Consider the following 20144-nt stretch of genomic DNA (forward strand, 5'->3'; position numbering starts at 1 on the left):
TGTAATAATAACATTGGTGGCACACTGTGCGCCCCCCCCCCCCGCCCCCCCCCCCCTTCCTCCCTCTATTGTATTATTATGTCTAAGTAGTTGAGGAGCCAACCCGGAAGGAGGCCATTTTAGATTTAGTTTTCACAAATGGGAATTTGGTATCTGATATTACTGTAGGGGAAAGCTTGGGATCTAGTGATAACCAGTCAGTGTGGCTTACTATAAGTACAGTGACTGAGTCACACCACACAAAAACAAAAGTTTTAGATTTTAGAAAAACTGACTTTTATAAAATTAGATTAGTGGTATATGAGTCCCTATCAGATTGGAACAGTTTCAATGGAGTCCAGGAGAAATGGGACTACTTAAAAGTGGCACTATTGAAGGCAACAGAAAATTGCATTATGCTTGTCAGTAAAAGCAAAAAAGGAAGAGACCACTGTGGTACTCAGCAGAAGTAGACAAAATCATTAAAAACAAAAAGATAGCATTTAGTAATTATAAAAACGAGGATGACAGGCAAATTTATAAGATTAGGCAGAGAGCGGTCAAACAAGTTATAAGAGCTTCTAAAGCACAGGCAGAAGAGTCAATGAAAAAAGGCAATAAGAAATTCTTTAGATACATAAATGAAAAAAGGAAACTAAAACAAAGAATTACCAAATTAAAATCAAAAGAAGGAAGGTATATGGAAGAAGATAAAGAACTAGCTGACTGCCTCAATGAATACTTCTGTTCAGTTTTACAAAGGAAAATGAAGGAAAAGGACCTCATTTAGGAAAGAAGACTAATGAAGCTTGCCTGAGGTGCATTATCTTGCACTTATCAACATTAAATTTTAATTGCCATATTTTTGACCATTCCTCTAGTTTTTCTATATCCTTTTCCATTTGGTGTATCCCTCCAGGAACATCAAATCTTTGTGTCATCAGCGAAAAGACACAACTTACCATCGAGGCCTTCTGCAATTTCGCTGATAAAAATATTAAACAATATGGGTCCCAGAACAGATCCCTGAGGTACCCCACTGGTAACAAGACCATGGTCTGAATATACTCCATTGACTACAACCCTCTGTTGTCTGTCCCTCAGCACTGCCTAATCCATTCAACAATATGGGAGTCCACACACAAAGACTGCAATTTATTGATAAGCCTTCTATGTGGGATAGTATCAAAAGCCTTACTAAGGTCCAGATAAGCGATGGCTACTGCACCTCCGCCATCTATTTTTTTTGTCACCCAATAAAAAAAAAATCAATAAGATTAGTTTGACATGATCTCCCTGACGTACACCCATCCTGTTTTTCATCTTTCAATCCATGGCATTTTAGATGTTCCACAATCCTCTCAAGTATGGTTTCCATTAATTTCCCCACTATTAATGTCAGGCTTACTGGCCTATAGTTGCCCGATTCCTCCCTACTACCTTTCTTGTGAATGGGCACAACATTTGCCAATTTCCAATCTTATGGGATGACTCCTGTTACCAGTGATTGGTTAAATAAATCTGTTAATGGTTTTGCTAGTTCGCCGCTGAGCTCTTTTAATAGCTTTGGGTGTATCCCATCAGGCCCCTGTGACTTATTTGTATTAATTTTAGACAGCTGACTTAGAACCTCTTCCTTTTTAAAGACACATGCATCAAAAGATATATTAGTCTTCTTTCCTAAGGTCCTTTTCCTTCATTTTCCTTTGTAAAACTGAACAGAAGTATTCATTGAGGCAGTCAACTAGTTATTTATCCTCTTCCATATACCTTTTTTCTTTTGTTTTTAATTTGGTAATTCCTTGTTTTAGTTTCCTTTTTTTCATTTATGTATCTGAAGAATGTCTCATCGCCTTTTTTTACTGATTGAGCTAATTTCTCTCCTGCCTGTGCTTTAGAAGCTCGTATAACTTGTTTGGCCTCTCTCTGCCTAATCTTATAAATTTTCCTGTCATCCTTTTTTTTTTTTTTTTATAATTACTAAATGCTATCTTTTTGTTTTTAATGATTTTAGCCACTTCTGCTGAGTACCACAGTGGTCTCTTCCTTTTTTTGCTTTTACTGACAAGCCTAATGCAATTTTCTGTTGCCTTCAATAGTGCCACTTTTAAGTAGTCCCATTTCTCCTGGACTCCATTAAAACTGTTCCAATCTGATAGGGACTCGTATACCACCAATCTAATTTTAGAAAAGTCAGTTTTTGTAAAATCTAAAACTTTTGTTTTTGTGTGGTGTGACTCAGTCACTGTACTTATATTAAAACACACTGACTGGTGATCACTAGATCCCAAGCTTTCCCCTACAGTAATATCAGATACCAAATTCCCATTTGTGAATACTAAATCTAAAATGGCCTCCTTCCGGGTTGGCTCCTCAACTACTTGCTGTAGAAATAATCCCAGTAGGGAATTTAGAATATCTGTACTCCTGGCAGAACTAGCTATTTTGGTTTTCCAGTTTACTTCAGGAAGATTAAAGTCTCCAATAATGATAGCTTCCCCCTTCAATGTCATTTTAGCTATTTCCTCAACTAGTAGATCATCAGAGGATAAATAAGATTTGAAATCTCAGAGGAATGAGGGCCCTACTCGCAAGAGCTTACAATCTATGAGGAGATAGGAGTGACACAAAAGGTAAAAGTGCTTGTTTTGTAACAATGGTCCAGCCATGTTGGGAAAATAGGGGAGCAGATATAAAGCTGCATGAGCCAGTCACCAGATGATATATGAAGTGCTTCTAGGTGCAGTGGAGAGTTTGGTCGAGGATCAGTGTCAGGAAATGATAGATGGTCTGTATATGGAAAGGAGTTAGATCAGGGGATGTGATAGTTCACCCTAAAAAGATGTGTTTTGAGGGGGGCACCTAAAACTGTGTAGAAAAAGGTTATTGGGCTGCAATCTGTGTCCAATGAGGGTGAGGTGCAAAATGGAATAGATATTGTCCAAAACTGTATATATTGTGGCTTAACCTAATTTCTTGGGGTAGGGAATTTCAGAGAACTGGTGCAGCTCAGAAGACATCTTGTAGCCGGGAGCCGGGAGTGAGAGGTTCGGATTATTGTGGATTCTATACTGTACGGAGCCAATACATTTTAATGCTATGCAGGGAAAGCATTAAAATCAAAGTGTTTGACAGAATCGACTTTGGATCTATGATCCGCACCTTGATTTGCTCAACACTAGAGATAGTTAAAAGAGTCTCCCTTTTGGCAACTTCTGTCAGAGCAGTCACCATTTGTGCTGCCCTTAGGAGGAAGTGAAGGAGGAGTTTGGGGACACCATGCATAGCTGTGTTGGTGGTGGTATTAGTGGATCCATTAGCCACTGTATTGGTGATGGAAGCAGCGACAGTGGCAGACGGGGCAAATGCAGAGCAGGGGGGGGGCAGCCACGGAGCCAACAATGTTATCTCACATTCGGATAAAAATGCCAGGGAGGATAATGAAGATTGTGTGTTGGACAGGACATGGGAGCTGGATTGAGGTGCTGAGGAGAAGGCATCAACAGAGGAGACAGGTGGTGGCAGCGGCAGCAATAGAGAGCTGAGGCGACGTACCACCCAAAGAACAGCCAGGGCCATGTCTGCTTCAAGATCTGGTGATGTCACTAACACTGTGGGTGCACTAGGCCCAAAACATGCCAGAGCTAAGCCAAGTTCAGCTACCTCTGGCTCTGAGTGAGTATCTCCCATATGGTGTTTTCTTCTCCACAAGAACGGCACAAAACCATAGCTGTGTGTAAGATCTGCTGGATAAAAATAAGCCGTGAGTACTCAAACATAAAACATACCTACCAGAGCTCTATTGCATTACATGAGGAGGTATCACCGGATAATTTGGAGAAATACAATTGGCCAGCATTCCTAATCAGAACATGTCTGTCCCTCTTCTGCTGGTCTTCTTTGTGGCAGCACCTAGGGATACAATGTCTTTGTCATCATCATGAGCTTCTTCTCCTGCTAAAACTCATTCTCCTCCATGTCCTCCACTCCATCGTGAGACATGCGTAATGGAGTGTGTGGCGATTAATAAACTATTCTTCTATAAGCCGAACCTCAACCTGGCCAAGCTGCTTGCGGTGCAGTCGCTGCCATATCATTTAGCAGTGCTGCTTGTCCTCTCACATGGTCAAGAACGTAGTCCGTTCCTTGTGATTCTTGCTGTTCGCCAAGCTGCGCGCCATGGTGGCGAGGAACGTTCTCTTGACTTGCAGTGACAGAATGGTCTGCACCTAAACAGCTTTATCCGCAACGTTCCAACTCGCTGGAATTCAACAATTCACATGCTAGAGTGCCTGTACGAGCAGCAGAATACTGTAAACAATTTTGTCATGCATCAAACCGCTTCAGCAAGGTGCATGTGTTGTTTCCTGGTCAGGCAGTGGCAGCTAATGCCGTTCATGTAGCAGTTGCCCCTTTTCGTCCTCATATTTATCTTAGATTAGACACTAACGCTCAATGCAGTAGGGGACAACGGATGAAGAAGAACAGCTAACGCATGTTGCTGTCTGCCCTGTAGCTGTTGGGGATTCTCAAGGAGAAAGTCACATGGAGAAGGATGAGAAGCTTCAAATGGAGGAAAAGTCGTCGTCGGATTGGAGTAGTAAGAGGGTGATGATGATCTACTTGCAGGATAACAGGCTGAACTGGATGGACAGATGTCTTTTTTCAGACTTACAAACTATGTTACTATGTTGGTGACACTGTCCACAACACACAATCGTACCAATGGGGGGGGGGGGGCGGAGTTGGAAAGAACTGGCTTCTCGGGCATGCTGGCCAGAATGGTGACCTATATACTCACTTGCTTACTACCATGACAGGTTTATCATTTTCATTAAGCATAAATAACCTACAAAAACCTCTCTATGCATTAATTCTAATCCATAGGCAAGATAATGAAACTAAACCTAACCCAAAAAGGCACTATGGAATACTAATAAATATATATATATATATATATATATATATATATATATATATAGAGTCTTTATTAAATTAATTACAAGTATACATGATAATACAATTTGGCAGAGATAGACATGATGTAAAAATTGATACAGACAAAAACATGGCTAAGACGCCCTAGGAAGGTAGGTCACCTCAAGAGGAAATGTAGGAGTATATCCTGCAACAACCTGCCCAAATATGCTACTGCTATCTAAACTTGCACAAATAGTAAGAATCAAATAAACTGCCTTGATTGGTGAAGAGTCCACTATAGGTCACAAACCCTAATGCAGTGTCACAAATATGATATACAGATGATATCAAAATGTTGTTTTGCAACCTCATTAATCCATCACAATCTCTAGTGCATAATTATAACTAAACAATGGTGTAAAACATGCAATTCCACAAACAAATCACCCCACATAGACTCAGTAGCCTGATAATTACTGGATAGACATGCTTTTAGACTCTCATTATCAAAGCAAAATAGAAGAATATTTTGCTCCCTCCAAAAGGGAGGCCAAATGACATTATCAGAAGACACTGTGTACACAGCTTGTTGCAGCTTTCAGTGAGTGGGCGCCTGCCACCAGCATATCTGAAAGGGAGGACCCTCTTTCGCCTCCTGCAGAGTAAACCATCTCTCTTCGCCACAAGCAGCAGAAACCACAGTAGCAGCAGCAGTGGCCAGTTTAGTCTCTGATGGAGCAGTTTTTTCACGTGCCACGCCAGGGCTGAGGCCAGTCAGAAAGCCGAGACCTCCTGTCTCAATGCCCAGGCCTATCTACATTCTGGCCTGTCTCCGGCACATACCCTGTCCCTAGACCCCATGGTTTTCTGGGCAGGCAAAGTGGAATAATGGATAAAACTAGCACAGTATGTTCTTTCTTACACAGCCTCCAATGTCGTCTCAGAGATCCTTTCAGCACTGGAGTAAGCGTGGTGACACCCAAATGCACCAGGTTGTCCTACACCAGTGTTCAAAATATCCCTTTTGTCAAAATTTTCACATTCCTCCGGCTGAGGCCAATGCATAGATCTGGCATTGCTGATGCCTCCCCATCTTGCCACTTTAGCCATCTACCTACCATCATGTTGCCTGTCTAACACAATGTTCCATATGGCTGCTGCTGCTTCCATCATGTCATTGCTTCTGCCTGCCTACAATCTTATTCTATATGGCTGCTGTTGCTGCCTCCATCATGCTGCTGCCTGCAAACATGTACGATATGGCTACGGCCGCCACTACTGTACTGCTGCTGCTCCCTATTAAAAGGGAGAATGTTTATAGGCTTGTTCATAAAGAGGCAATTTTTTTTTTCTGACAACACTTGTATGTTTTGTATTGGCAGGCATTCTGACTTAATTTTTTGACACTTCGTCTGCCATTTCCCCCCAATATTGACAATTTTTGGTAGCTTTTGAATATGAAAAAGCATAATATATGCCATGCACAGGATGTTTTTAAACACTCTGTTCGTCAACTCCATAAAACATGCGTTTACCCATAGCTCACTCAGACATCATTTACTATATTGCTGTCATTGCATTCAAGAGTTTATGGTAAGAGGAGAGAAAAAGCAGAATTCATAAAAAATTAACAAAAAGAGATAACGTTTTCCTAAAAATTTCTAGAGACTAAAGGGTGTTAGAGGCAATTGGAACAACTTCGGTTCAGCCAAAACGATTCGGGTCTAAACTGAACTTTAAAAAAAATTTAACCAAACCTCGACAAGTTCACTTATCTCTAAACTAAGCCAAACATTTAACAGACATACACAATGCCCTTGAATCACAAAAATCACAAAATTAAAGAGGTTGTCTAGTAGTTAAAGTTACACCCAGAATACAGGACAAGAAGTGGTATGGTGCAACCCTGGTATATACAGAATAAGGACAGATATGGAGCATTACACCCAGTATACATAACATGAGGTAATATGCTGTGCCCATATACATATTTTGTTTATGTTAGCACTGCACAGTATACAGGGCATGTTGTGCAGTGCTGGTATATTCAGAATAAGAGCAGATAGTACACACGGACAGGTAGATGAACACACACAGTAAATACATACAGACATACACACATTTATGTACTCCTATTGCTGCTTCTCCATGGAGTCTTTTAAGTGGTTAAGGACCTTTGAGATGTTCAGTTATGTGACCTGCATATGTGATCTCCAAAGGTCCTTTACCTTTCCGGCATAATAGTATATGTAGAAATTAGTTTTATGGAAAATGTCTCCAAAATCAGAACAAAACCGCTATGTACATTTATCCCCACCGACATACATATTTGCAGGGCTGTTCAGAAATGCAAGGTTGGGGCGTGGCTTGGCCGGCACTTTCCTAGCGACTCATTCAACGGCTCACGGCGCATACACAGAGGTGAAAATGGCCACGAAGCAAGTGGGAAGGAAAAGGGCACCGAAAAATAAAGGTACGGTGCCTCTGGAGCACTTTTTTTACGGAGACGGGGGCAGCAAAGATGGCGCAGACGGCACTGCACGGGCGGTCAGAGCCGCACCAGCAGACATCCCGCCGCAAGCATCACACCACGAGGCAGATCAAGCCCTAACTCCCGCTGCTGCCGGGCAGTTCTCTTTACAGGGTGACTAGGATTCGCCCCTGTCCTCTGGCGCTGAGGGCGAGGACAACTTTAATCACGACTTAGTAGCCTCACATAGGCACCGACAACACTCAGTGCCTGGAGGGAAGGGCGGCCATTCCTCCACTCCCATAGCGGACACAGACACTGCACTGACGAGCTCACAGAAGCTGCACAGTCATATGAAAAAGCCACAAAAAAAATGCAGTATATAAATTTAAAAACAGGCACTAACCATCTAACAATTAAAATATTTATGAATTTATTAAAATAATATACAACAAAGTTTTTCCCTACAATATTCTGGAATATAATATTTGCAATATTCAGTGATAATATTCTGCGATTATTTCAATCTCGAATTTCAACTCTTTGCAATCTAAAAATAATTAAAGATTAAAAAAACTGTGCAATGTGAATACAATCAATATAACAAATATTCAACAAAGTGCTTGAACGTATTGGTGATCAAATAATTCTGTGTATACAGATAAATCTTATCCTAATAGTGCATGCATAATAATAGTGATTGACAAATTCCTTCCCAATCGTTGTCACTGATGTTATGTGATAGTATGGGAAATTACTTATGTAAAGAATATAAGCAGATAAATCGTTTGGGAAGTCAGGAATCTAAACTCAGGCTGGCTTCTGGGGCGTCCCCCTTGCACAGCCTCTTACCTGTTCCCTCCGTTCACTGCTCTGCAGACTGGGTCTCTTTATAGGTATCTGTACTCCTGCGATAGTTGCGGTATTTCGGTGTGTCACTTATTATTCACCGTCACTCGAATTTTCTAGCTCTATGAAACATAGATATCGATGTCTCTTTACAGGAGATGTTAGTAATCTTCACCGCAGGATAGCAGCTGTAGCAGGTCAGCTCAGATCGGATGCTGGTTTCACTCTGGTTCGCTGGTTTTGCTCTTAAAGGGCCCAGTGTCCTATATAGAGTCTCGTTCGGAATATAAAGTATAATCACTTTATGGTGGACTTAGGTGGTTAGTTGTAGATCCAAACATGGCCAGACGCGTTTCGAGGTAACAACCTCTTCCTCGGTGGCCACTGAGGAAGAGGTTGTTACCTCGAAACGCGTCTGGCCATGTGAGGAAGTGGCCACTGAGGAAGAGGTTGTTACCTCGAAACGCGTCTGGCCGTGTTTGGATCTACAACTACCCACCTAAGACCATCATAAAGTGATTATACTTTATATTCCGAACGAGACTCTATATAGGACACTGGGCCCTTCAAGAGCACTGAGCACTTTACACTCGAACCAGAGTGAAACCAGCATCCGATCTGAGCTGACCTGCTACAGCTGCTATCCTGCGGTGAAGATTACTAACATCTCCTGTAAAGAGACATCGAGATCTATGTTTCATAGAGCTGGAAAATTTGAGTGACGGTGAATAATAAGTGACACACCGAAATACCGCAACTATCGCAGGAGTACAGATACCTATAAAGAGACCCAGTCTGCAGAGCAGTGAACGGAGGGAACAGGTAAGAGGCTGTGCAAGGGGGACGCCCCAGAAGCCAGCCTGAGTTTAGATACCTGACCTCCCAAACGATTTATCTGCTTATATCGAACTTTATATATCGAAGTTTATATACCGAACTCTATCGAATTTGCAAAAAAAATTCTTCACATAAGTAATTTCCCATACTATCACATAACATCAGTGACAACGATTGGGAAGGAATTTGTCAATCACTATTATTATGCATGCACTATTAGGATAAGATTTATCTGTATACACAGAATTATTTGATCAGTGATCACCAATGCGTTCAAGCACTTTGTTGAATATTTGTTATATTTATTGTATTCTCATTGCACAGTTTTCTTAATCTTTAATTATTTTTAGATTGCAGAGTTGAAATTCAAGATTGAAATAATCGCAGAATATTATCACTGAATATTGCAAATATTATATTGCAGAATATTGTAGGGAAAAACTTTGTTGTATATTATTTTAATAAATTCTTAAATATTTTAATTGTTAGATGGTTAGTGCCTGTTTTTAAATTTATATACTGTCCTTATAACTAGATGATTGGGTGAATCATCCAAAAGAAGAGCACCTTCACCATACTTTTGGATTTGGGTGAGCCACTGTATACTATACAAACAAAATGCAGCCTCGTCTCTTTTAAACACCTCAATAGAGGACTCTGACATTTTCTCCAAGTTTCAGACATCAGACAAGGCAGCATCTGAGAATACCCTAAAAGACATGCTGCTGGCTCTTCGCTCCTCCCTGCACAAGGATTTTACAAAGCTTCTATTACCTCTGCATTCAGTACTCACTGATATAGGGGAGAGAGTCTCTCATACAGGGAGTCTAAGATGGCATCTTTTGCGGGTGCACATAATGAGCTGGTAGATTCCCACAACGTTCTAAGCGATAAAGTGGACCTGCTACAAGGCAAGCTGGTAGAATATGAGGATTGCAGCCATAGGAACAACATTTAGTTCCGTAATATTCTGGAATCCGTCTCAGGCGCGGACCTCCGTGAATACCTGCAAAAGTTCGCAGCAGTCTTGCTTCCTGCCTGCGCAGCATACGAGCTCAGCATAGATCAGACACACAGGGTCCCTAAACCACCTAATCTGCCAGACTCAGTGCCTAGGGTTGTACTGCCCAGATATAAGTTTTACCATGTAAAGGAAAAATTGATGGACACTGCAAGAAAACAACAACCATTACCGGATCTGTATACTTCTTAAAAGCTTTTCACAGATCTATCAGCTGCCACCTTACAGGCCCGCAGACGTCTTGCACCACTTACATCTCTTCTGAGACAGCATGCCATACCATACCGCTGGGGATTCCACACTAAAATCCTTATCAACCGAAAGGAACATTTCACGCAGCCGCAATGGTAGAAGAAGAAAGAGACCTCCTAACCAGATGGCGCATTCCACTAGATGAGGACACTCCACTGCTGAAGAACACCTGATCTGATTCCTTCAGATGTACCTTCTTGTTCTCCTACCACCCTTCCTCTGTGGTTCCCTTTTTTAGGGGAGGGAGATAGCGGACCCCCTGAACTACTTCGATACGTATAGTATGTTGTACCCCACTTTTACAGGTACCCCTGCAGCCGCATGTAAGCCTGCAGTCTGGGTACCACTATTATTCTGTAGCAGTTTGCTTTATATTTGTTTCTGTTCATGCTTCTACAGTTTGATTGTTTATTGCATAGACAGTTGTTCCACTGATGGCCTCTACCGTATTGAATTAACAGATGTAGTAACTCAAGCCCTAAGTTTTAAAAGAGCTAATACCAATCTACCTTCACATCTGCTTTAACATCCACTAATGGTACTTAAATTGTTATCTCTCAATGTGAGAGGGCTGAACAGCCCATTCAAAAGGTTCATATTGTGGCGAGAACTACAGTCTCAGAAATGTGATATCGCTTGCTTGCAGGAGACGCATATCTCATCCTCCAACCCACCCAAAATACATCACAAAGATTATCCCCATATCATCCACTCGTCCTTTCCTGAAAAAAAAAGGGTGGAGTACTTATAGCATTCAGAGCATCGATAGCAATCCAGATATGTCAATCATGGATTGATCCATACAGCTGATACATAATAGTGCATTGCTTTCTGAACAACGTAGAATACACAATAGTGAATATCTATGCACCAAACTCCCATACAGAACGTTTCCTTAGGTGCTTATCGTGTAAATTACAAAAGGTGCAAAAGGGCAATGTGGTGATATGTGGAGACTTTAACGCCATCTGCAATGCCTCTCTGGACACTATTGCAGACCCTAGAACTCGCAAAACCCTGATTACAAAAGTGGCGTGGAATTAGAACTATATGACATATGGCGTCTCCTGCATGTCAATGAACGAGACTATACATTCTACTCAGGAGCTCATAAAACTTACTCTCACATTGATATGTTCTGGATTAATAGGCCCCTTATAGACAAAGCTTCAACAGCAGAGATTGGATCAATTCAATGGTCTGATCATGCTCCAATACTGTTGACACTAGAGGAATCTCCCTCCAAAACCTCAGATTTTGTATGGAGGCTTAATACATACCTTTTGTCCATGCCGAGGAGGTGGAGACATCCCCTAAGGAATTATTTGCTATAAATGACACCCCAGAAATCCAACCCTATACTCTTTGGAACTGCCACAAGGCGTACATGCGGGGAGTTCTTATAAAGCAGAGTAGCATATGGCGCAAACAAACGGGAAAAAGTATCCAAAGCACTATACATACAATTCAAAAGCTTGAGACTCTGAACAAGCAAAACCTATCTGAGGCTAACATAACAGAGCTCTCTAAGGCCAGACTGCATTTGCGGAACCTCCTCATGTACACTTATGAAAAATCCCTTAGGCACCTTAAATTCCAATATTATGCACAGGACAATAAAGCAGGTGCACTTCTAGCAAGACGACTTAAGTCCCTAACTCTGAAATCAACAAGAATACAATGCCTCCACCATCCCGTTACTGGCAGCCCAGTATACGCCCCTAGAGATATAGCCAATGCCTTCCGAGACTATTATTCCCGCCTATATAATTTGGGTGAAGATACTAATACTCCCCAGCCCACAAAAGAGGATATTAATTCCTTTTTGCACAAAATTAACCTCCCATCACTGCCATTGAACCAATTAGAAATCCTTAATAAACCAATTTCTCCTGCAGAAATAATAGCAGTGACCCGCTCTCCCCCGCTAAACAAGGCCCAAGGTCCGGACGGATTCTCCTCTAAATACTACAAAAAATATGGACACCTCATTATCAAACATCTTTTGCCAGTGTATTCCAAAGCTATGGAAACTGGTATATTCCCCCCAGAAATGCTGGAGGCACTTATAGTCACCATTCCAAAGCCAGGCAAATCGATGTTACAAACTACTAATTATCGACCTATTTCGTTGTTGAATTGTGATGTAAAGATTTATGCTAAAATTCTTGCAAATAGGTTGTTATCAATCATTCCCTCTTTGGTATCAATCGATCAAACTGGTTTTGTAACGGGACGATAAGCCCCGGACAACACCAGAAGTTTTGCAAACTGCTCAGTCTTCAAACACCCCGACCACATTCTTGACACTGGACGACGAGAAGGCGTTTGACCGGGTAAACTGGCCTTATGCCTTCTCGGTGTTACCAAAATTTGGGTTTTCAGGCCCTATATATACGGCTATATCGGCCATATTCCAATCCACGTGCTAAGGTTTTCGCAAATGGAGCTTTATCCACTCCCTTTTCCCTGACCAATTGCACTAGGCAGGGATGCCCCCTATCCCCTTTATTTTATCTATTGAACCCCTAGCGGAAATGATCCGCCAAGACCCAAATATATCACGATAGGAACCACAGAACACAAACTTGCATTATTTGCAGATGATATAATTGTCATCAGTACTAATCCCCAAAACTCCCTTAGTAGAATATTTGCAACACTGGATAACTTTAGAAAAATCTTTTACTACAAACTGAATACCGATAAATCTCAAAGCCTTCCCATTAACATTCCCCATGATCAATTACTGCAACTTAAACACCTATTTCCTCTGGATTGGCTGCAGGAGAGTACAGCGTATTTAGGCATCCAACTTGCTTATCCCACCTCAAAAATGTTTCACACAAACTTCCTCCCCTTATTGAATGAATTACAAGCTGATATAAAGGGCATGAAGTCCTGTCTGATTTCTTGGTTTGGCGGCATACAAAATGCTACTCTTCCCCAAGATCCTTTACCTTTTTAGCACACTCCCCATCCAAATCCCTGATACCATTTTTTGGGAGAGCCAAGAAACAAATAATGAATTTCATTTGGCATTCCAAGCATCCTAGAACAGCATACTCGATATTAACTATGCACAAAAACAAGGGTGGTCTGGGAGTTCCGAATCTGAGACACTACTACACAGCATGCCTTCTTGATCAATTAGTCCGCTGGTGGAAAGATCCAGCGGACAAACACTGGGTTTTGATGCAGAAGGTTTCACTTCACTGCTCTACTCTTCGCTCCTCGCTGATAGGTACAGCCTGGAAACTAGGCCCATATACCTCCCCTCTAACTGCAGTAAAAATATCCACGGCGGCCTGGAAAAAATTCCTAGAGTCGACAAAGGATGAAGGGACTGTCCCTGCCTCTGTGGTACCTATAGCTTGTTTAACAGACCACATCCCTGGATTAGGTCTTCATAACTGGATGGCCAGAGGAGTTAAAACGGTACAAAATATGATGGATAAGGGCAATGTGCTGTCCTTTTCACATCTAAATGATAATTATCAAATCCCACATAGGGAATTTTATAAATTCCTGCAAATCAGATCCCTGTGGAGCAAAATGGAAAGAATAACAAGAGGTATCCCTAAAGAGATACTGCGATACCTTCATGATGGATTTCCCCAAAAAGGAGGTATATCTCTCTTCTATAATTTCATTGTTCAGGAGAGGGAGCAGAATAAACTTAAGTGGGAGATGGACCTACAGCAAACCTTTAAGTTGAACCAATGGCACTCCGCCTTCCAAACGGTCACTAAAGCTTTCCACTGCGTAACGCACCAGGAAGCGATATTCAAGACTAGCCTAAGATGGTATTATACGCCCACCAGGCTTCACATACTGTTTCCCACCTCGTCTCCCAATTGTTGGAGGAACTGCAGAAGTAGAGGGTCTCTTCTCCACATTTTATGGGCTTGTCCTAGGATTTCCCCACTATCACTATAGGATAGCGTTAAAAACCTGATAGCCGAATTTACCTCACTCAACTCAGGGTTGACCCCAGAAATGGCCCTTCTTTTTATTGACATCAATAACATAACGCCCCCTTATAGACTAGTGGTTGCCCACATACTTCTGGTTGCTAAATTGACCATCACCCGACACTGGAGGAGTTCTCATACCCCTCCGTTGTCTGAAGTGATCACTCTAGTAAACTCCACCTGTATGTATGAGAAAATGTTTCACTCACAACAGCCCTCTATGACAAATTTCCAAAAAGCCTGGAGGGCATGGATATCTAGTCACTGGTATGCACACTAATCAAACCACTTTGATGAGAGTATTCCGGAGGAAACATTAAAAGATGAGAGTCCATACATGTTAAGCTACTACTTCCTAGAGACAGGGTACTGAACACCTGGAACTCTATGTGCCTGTCTATGCTTTTGTTTTTTATTTCTTGTTTATACACCAAGAAGACCGTATTCCAGAAATCCCTAGCTAATTAACATCTCTCTGTTGATTCTTGGCATGTGTGGTGGATCGATGGCCACAACTACTGAGAAGTATGTATTCTGTAATATCAAATATGTGCTTTTGAACATGTTTGTGATGTCGCAGTAAGGAATCAAGGGATACTTGTACTCGTTTTTGTTCTGGGGGAAGAAGGCATCCTAGCTGAAACGCGCATCGGGGTACGTGGCTCTCCTGAGTTTGGACTGTCTTTATCATATGGGTATGCAATGTTACAGTGTGAGGTTCCTCTTTGCTTTGTTAGCTAATGGTTCTGCAGCATGATTCAGCTATGTTTTTTTTAGTGCAGGAATCGATCTCTGTGATCATTTCTGATACTTTGATTGTATCTATCTAGATATAGTCACTCAGTTTATTGATTTCTAGGATGCATATATTTGTATGTGCGTGTCCTTGCATTGCTCCACTTTTGGGGCACTAGTAGCTATTTACATCTGCCCCTGAGGTGACATGCACATGCACGTTCATGCATCCTTATGTGACTCTGTTTCTACTCTTTATAATAGATGATAATATGCACACTTGCACTTTTTTGCTGAGTTTAAGGCACTAGTCCCTCTTCCCACGTGGGGTTGGGTCTATGCATTATACACATGTATGTCCTAATTTGGTGCACTGGCAGTGGAGATACATGCGTATATATCAGCATCAACTGTGGATATTTGTGATATATGTAGAGACCCTTTCTGTATGTGAAATAGGTCCTATATATGTATATATATGTTACAAGCTTCGAGATATGCACTTGCACTTTCTCTAGCTATTTGTGAACCTTAGCTCAGGTATAGCTGAGTGTTGACCGCATTGCACCCTTCTTTGTATGTAATCATGTTATGTCCTCTCAGGTGTAGTCCACATTTTTATCTGATGTGATATATCACCCAATTAATTATGGATTTTTTTATGTATTGTTTAATAAAGTATATGTACATTTTTTCTACTATACCCGTCTAGTCTCAGTTTATCCTTTGTTCGTGTATGCTTATGTACACTGAGTGGGTATCTCACTATATAGGGTATTTCCCATCACATAGGATCACTATAAGTGTTTTCTGTGACTGTTGTTTTCTTATTATCCTGTCCATATTAGTCTACCTCTAAATGCAGAATGTAGACCAGAAGTATAGACAGCTGACCTAATTTCAATTCTTGTTTATAAAGGGAACACTCCTTTCAATACCTAGACCTCTGCTCACTCAGTCCCAATGTATATGATAAAGCTGAGAAATGACAGGAAACAGGGGAAAATAACTGTATGGAATCTGGAATATTTTATATAATAGGTTTAAACATTTCAGAAATTTTCAATACTATGGCAGACAATTAAATCTTTTATTAATAAAACTTAACATTATTCAGATGAAGTGATCAATGTTGAGAAGATTGATTAGAATTCATCCAAAAGTCTGCCTGCTTGAGCTGTGAGGGGGCTGACCCCACTACTCAAGAGACTCCCTTATTCCCCTTTATTGACAGGGCCAGACATATTGCCTGGCCCTGTTCATTTTGAACCTGCACTGCTGCTCCGAGAAGCAGTGCAAGTGTATACATTTTGCTGTTGCTACCTGAGCAGCACAGTGCTAACTGTGCATGTGTCGCTCTCATATTCAAGGCAAAAGTTCATTGTCTAGCAGAAAATAGGTTTCTGATGCTTGGTCTACAGAAGCGGAATATGTATCTGCAGCCTATGCCAGTCAAGAAGTAATCTGGTTTAATCAACTCTTGGAAGATCTTGGGGAACTAACAATAATCTATGAACACAAGCAAGCATGCATTAAGCTTGCAAACAGTAAAAAGCACCAAGCACATTCATGTAAAATATCATCACCTGCGTTATTTGGTAGAACGAAGCATAATTGACTTTACTGTGAAACTGAAAAAATGGTAGCTGTTGCCATAAGGAAACCACTACCCAAGTACAAGTTTGAAAAACTCAAGCCAGCTATGGGACTAACAGGATAAGTACTGTAGTTGTTGAGTGGGGATGTTGGAATAATGCTCATTCTGCAAATTGCAACAACTACATGATGTGATTGCATGTATCCAGACACAATGTTATGTTGTTAATAAAGTACTGCTAAAAGAAAAACGCAGAAAGGGATGGAGACTTGCTGCACGTGTACAGACAAAGAGAGCTGAGAAAGAAAACCAGAGGCAGATGTGCTGAGATTCTGATCCTATTGAAAGATATATTCATATGTTGTTCTACAACTGATGGAGACCTGATTAACCCACTGCTAAGAAATGTCTATGGTGCAAAGTCAATTATTCATTTCTTGATGTTGTTTCCAGCTCTTTACAACTTTGTAGTTCAGTCTCTTAGCCCTCCTTTCTCTGTTTTGATGTATAAGGAGATTGCAGGTGTAATCACAATCAAGTGAAGGTTTCAGAGCCTCTTTTCAGTGGGTGTAGGACAGTTCATAACCTTGTCTGTGGGAGGAACATGACACTGGGAGATCTTCCCCTCATTGGTCTACAAGGTCATCAGCCCTGCTGATTGGTCTTGGGCAATTACCTTTTGCAGCCCAACCGGACAACAGTAGTGCGAGCAGCAAGGTCTTTTTTTAGCATGGCAGACCAGCAGTTTAAGTTGTTTTTTGTTGGGTGGCAAGCAGATCACCATGAGTTGTATCTTACCACACCTGGTCATTATCTTGGGCACCCCCTGGACACTGCTGAGGTTCTCAGTCCCGGCTCTGCTAAACAGATACAACCTGCACTTAGAGAAGATGATTCTTGAACAGTCACACATAGATTTCAACTCAATCCAAGGTAACTCAGTCCATAGCAAGATGAGCCGTTGATAGTGTGAATTTGGTTTTCTCTCTACCCCTGCATCAACTAGATTAATCAAATCAAAGTCCTTATAACTTTTGTCAGTCCAACACTGCATTTAAATAACACTTTCCAATGGTACCATAGAGGTCTTTGCCAAAGCAAAATAAACTTTGTTAAAACCCTAAATCTCATGTAATTATAATTATACATGTGTCATTATATATTGGACTAGTGTAATAACACTTCAAACCAAAGTTATGCATGTATCAATTAACATGTCATGGTGACTCATCTTCATTCTTGACATGCTAAAAAACCAATAACATTTAATAACGTTCTATGGCTTTTAGCACTAGATACGATTATTGTAGTGTGAAACAAAAACACACATGTGTTGTACTAGGTCTTCAGTCGTTTAGTATCTTCCTGTAATGACCGGCAACACGCACAGGGAGGAAAACAGGGAAAGCCCTGCCCAAGGGAGAGGGAAAGGTGGTGACCCCTAACTCTCCTTGCGGCTGGCACCTGACTGCCCTGACATCCCTAGACGGGTTCCTCACCCGTGCGGCGATCACGTGCCTAAACCCTGGCTTTCCCTAAAATGAACCCTAGATAATGAACAGGCCGGTGGGATCGCTAGTCCTCACCACTGACACTAAGAGGGAAACACCAGGGAGAGGACAGACAAACACAGACAAACACAAACACCCAGGTGGACGACAACAATTGTCCACAAAGGTCCAACAGGGATCCGGAGGGTAGCGTTCTGGATCAACTACCAGAGAATGCAGCAACACAGCTCCAGTGGGTCAGAATAGATGTCCAGGCAGGAAGCTCTATATCTGGCAACCAGAGAAGTGTGAGAGGGGAATATAAGGAGGATTGGGAGTGCTGGACAAGGAACAGCTGAGAGAAGGAGCTACGGATCCCTGAGTGAGCCAAAAGGGTTTGCAAAGCAAACCCAGAAAGCTACAATAAGGAAACATCCCTATCTTACATAGAGCGTGCAGCCACCCGCTGCGACCTTCTGACCCCGGGTACAACGGAGTCAGGCATGGCTCTTGACACCCTCGTGACAGTACCCCCCTCTCTACGAGGGGCCTCTGGACACTCAGGACCAGGTCTCTCAGGATGAGAGGCATGAAAAATCCGAACTAGCCTGTCGGCGTTTACCTCAGACGCAGGAACCCACATTCTTTCCTTGGGACCGTAACCTCTCCAGTGCACCAGATATTGGAGAGAGCGGCGGACCCAACGAGAATTAATAATTTTGGATATCTGAAATTCTAAATTACCATCCACGACAACAGGAGGGGGTGGCAGCGGTGACGGTTCTAGAGGTGGAACATATTTTTTGAGTAACGACTTATGAAAGACATTATGGATTTTAAAAGTCTGAGGCAACTCCAGGCGAAAAGCCACGGGGTTGATGATGGCTACAATCTTGTACGGACCAATAAACCTAGGACCCAGTTTCCAAGAGGGAACCTTCAATTTGATATTCCTAGTAGATAACCACACATAGTCATTCACTCCTAGGTCCGGACCTGGCGACCGTCTCTTATCAGCCATGCATTTGTATTTACCTCCCATATTTTTCAAGTTAGCTTGCACCTTCTGCCATACCGATGAAAGAGATGACGAAAACCGTTCCTCTTCGGGAACCCCAGAAGACCCCCCCTCTTTGAAAGTACAAAATTGGGGATGAAAACCATATGCACCAAGAAATGGTGACTTGCCAGTGGATTCCTGACGGCGATTATTTATGGCAAACTCAGCTAAGGGTAAATATGACGACCACAACTCTTGGTTTTCAGACACAAAACATCTTAGATATGTCTCCAGGTTTTGGTTGGTACGCTCAGTCTGTCCATTCGACTGAGGATGGAAAGCTGAGGAAAAGGACAAGTGAACCCCCAAACGGGATCAAAAAGCTTTCCAAAATTTAGAAATAAACTGGGTTCCCCGATCCGAAACAACATCGGAGGGGACCCCGTGAAGCTTCACGATCTCACTGACGAATACCTGAGCAAGAGTTTTAGCATTAGGTAGTGCGGGTAATGCAATGAAGTGTGCCATTTTGCTAAACCTGTCCACTACTACCAAAATAACTGTTTTACCTGCAGACAAAGGTAAGTCAGTGATAAAATCCATAGACAGATGTGTCCATGGTCTATTGGGAATGACGAGTGGTAATAGAGACCCTGCAGGACGTGTATGTGAAACTTTTGCGCGCGCACAGGTAGAACAAGAAGACACAAAATCCAATACATCCTGACGCAACCTTGGCCACCAAAAACGACGAGACAATAGCTCCAAGGTTGCTTTACCACCCGGGTGCCCAGCAAGTGCCGAATTATGATGTTCCTTTAATAATTTGAGACGTAGGTTCAACGGTACAAACAATTTCTCTGAGGGGCAAGAGACCGGAGCGTCCCCCTGGGCCTCTAACACCTTCCCCTCCAAAGCAGAGTGTACCGCAGAGACAACCTCTTTGAAGAATGGGCACCGGATCACTCACATTACCCCCTCCAGGGAAACAACGAGATAGTGCATCAGCCTTGGTATTCT

Source organism: Bufo gargarizans, chromosome 9 (genome assembly GCF_014858855.1).
Source record: "Bufo gargarizans isolate SCDJY-AF-19 chromosome 9, ASM1485885v1, whole genome shotgun sequence".
Lineage (NCBI taxonomy): Eukaryota > Metazoa > Chordata > Amphibia > Anura > Bufonidae > Bufo > Bufo gargarizans.